Here is a 2,864-nt window from a genome sequence, read left to right on the forward strand (position 1 = left end):
GTGTCTTGCTTATTTTCTTATCAATATCTACAGTCAAGAAGTTTGTTTTGCATGTGCCTTTATACAGATTTTTATACTCTTTCAGCAAACTACATAGTTCCAATAGAAGTGTGTCAAAGTCTCTGTTACACTTCTTTATTTCTTCATCAAAGAATTTATGTTTCTCCTTTTCTACCATATCCTTTATTGATTCTTCCTTTATTTTCTCAATATTTCTAGAAATGTATTTACATAATGTATCCAATTGTCCTAAAGAATCTTTATTATCTATATTACAATCAAGAGAAATTATTTTCAAAATTGGTATTGAATCATCTATTGCTTTATAAGCCTATGAACTGCAGTCAGTTATTTTCTTAATGGATTCAAGTAATACCTTAGTCACATTAGTTGACTTGAATGTTGATGATGATCCAAGAGTCTGAGTGTCAGTGGAAATAATCATACTTATATTGACCTCTAGTAGGTCAGTTTGTGTTTGCATTTCTTTTAGCACTGGTTTTCCTGCTTCATTGCTTACCGGTGGCATTGTTTCCTTGTGAGCCTATTTCAGAGCCTTTAGCTTTGTTGGTTTCTTTATTTGTGCCTCAGATTCCATCTTTTTCCCTGTATCCTCTGCCATTTGCTCTGTATCTCCTCTTACCGGAGGCTCTTTAGCCATATCTAACTTTTTAGTTGTATCTTTATCAACTGTTATGTTGATCTTTTGGGTATCAACATTTACAGTGTATAGGACTTAAGGATTTGGATTGCTATCCTCTACATCCATGCTTTCTACTTCCAGTTGGTCTTCAATGGTTGTAATTTTCACAGGTTGAGGTAGGTTGTCTTTAACCTTTATGCTTGGAGGTCCACCAACTTTTCCTTTCCCTTTGTCCTTATCCTTCTTATGTACCTTAATAGGCTTGGGATTCCTGTATTCTTCTTGTTTTTCCTTTTCAACCAGTAATATGTCCCAACCATCTTCTGTTTCCTCTGTAACTTCTGTAACTCTTCCTGGCATTAGTGAAATATGCTAGTGTGTAGTGGAGAAAACTGTCCGGTTTGCTTGAGCAATCAGATCATCAATTTCCTTTGGAGAGTTTATTGGATATACAGCAAGTAGTTTTTCTATTTTTATTTTCTTGTCTAATTCAATCACTCCTTGCCTTCTGGCCTCAAGTCTTTTGTACAAATCATCAGGAATTTCATTGATTACTTCCATCAAAAACTTTTTGTACATGTCCATATGCAGTATTACACTTTCCTCAACTTGCCCTTTCTCATCAGTAGATAGAGTGTCATAAATTTTCCCTATGTTTTTCAGTTTTCCTTCCTCTGTGATCTCATTTAGCAATATGTCTAGAGGTGCCAAGTTAGTTTTTGTCTTTTTCTTTTTCTTAGGAGTTAGCTTCTTTTTAGGTGTGACCTTTCTGACTAGAGATCTCATAGCTTGTTGCTTCTACCTTGTCCTTCTAGGTGAAGGAGTGGTTGTTGGTGAGTGATCTCTTTTCCTAACAACTCTTTTAAAGGTTGCTGGCATGTCACCTTCCGAAGAAGTACCTACCAGTGATAGATGAGCTTCAAGTTGTGGGGCTGCCAACTCATCTTCTGTTATACTAGTTTTCTTTAATACATCTTCCTTAATGGCCTTTACTTGTCTGGATCCTTTCCTCACAAATGCCTCTACCTTCTTCACTCTTTTCTTGGACTGTATTTGGCTTTCTATGGTTTCAGCACTACCAAATACTTCTTCCTTAGGTTCTTTGGGGGCTTCCAGAAGTGCTTTGGCATAAGTTTCAACTATGTGGTCATCTATCTCATAGCCCATTTCAGTTACCCAGATTGTCCTTGGGATGACTACTTCCATCCATATTTTATCCTTTTTAATAACAAAGCATATATCATCTTTGTATTTATCTACAATTTTCTAAGATAACCTTATCCTTTTCTTCATTTTTGTCTTCAGTGCTTGGAAAAAGTCATGAATGTTGTTTTCCTTGTTCTCACCCATGGAATTAAACAGTTCTATCAATTGCTTTCCTGCCAGTATGTCATATCCTAGTTCTTTATATCCTATACTAGGAACCTATTTTGTTATATGAAGCATTAGGCATACTAACATATTTCCAAATCTGAAAGTTCCTTTCTTATCCTTCTTTATCTTTCCAAGGTTGTCTATCAGTTCATCCTTTAACCATTCATAGATGTCAATTTTTGTATTGTCTATTATCATATCATAAGCACTCTTAATGCATAAACTTAAAACTGAGTTAAGTTTATTAGCATGAGTGGCTTTGTAACCTAATATCATTCTTATGAATCTCACATTTGTATCCTTTACATCGTTAACCCTTAGAGATCTCTTATCAAATGTTGCACCTGTTATGTCTATGACTAAATCATTTGAAACCTTCTTGTTTTTGTCTGGTCTTTTACCGATGGCCAGTAACCCTGTGATAGCCTTTATGGCTTCCTTGGTGATCTTATGAATTACATCTAACTAGAAAAATTCTCCATGAACTCTGCTTAACACTATCCTAGTCACATCCTTAGGAAATTCAGGGATGCTAAGGATTTCTATGAATCCTAGGGTTTCAATAATCTTGTGTTCAACTTTAACATTGCCGGTATCATCACATATCTCGGTTTTATACATGGTTTTGATTTCCTCATGTCCTAACTCTTCAATGTTGCAGTGGATGTACATTCTAGGGTCTTCAGCATATACAACACCTTTAGGGATTTGAGAAAATGCACCTAAGGTATCATCCTTCTTTTCTATTTCGGGGACTAACTGAAATATGGGCCTAGGTCTTTTAATTACTTCCACAACAGTAGGGTTTGCTATGTATTCAATTGCAAAGGTGGATGCCACGATTAAA

This window comes from Cryptomeria japonica, chromosome 9 (genome assembly GCF_030272615.1).
Source record: "Cryptomeria japonica chromosome 9, Sugi_1.0, whole genome shotgun sequence".
In the NCBI taxonomy this organism is placed as follows: domain Eukaryota; kingdom Viridiplantae; phylum Streptophyta; class Pinopsida; order Cupressales; family Cupressaceae; genus Cryptomeria; species Cryptomeria japonica.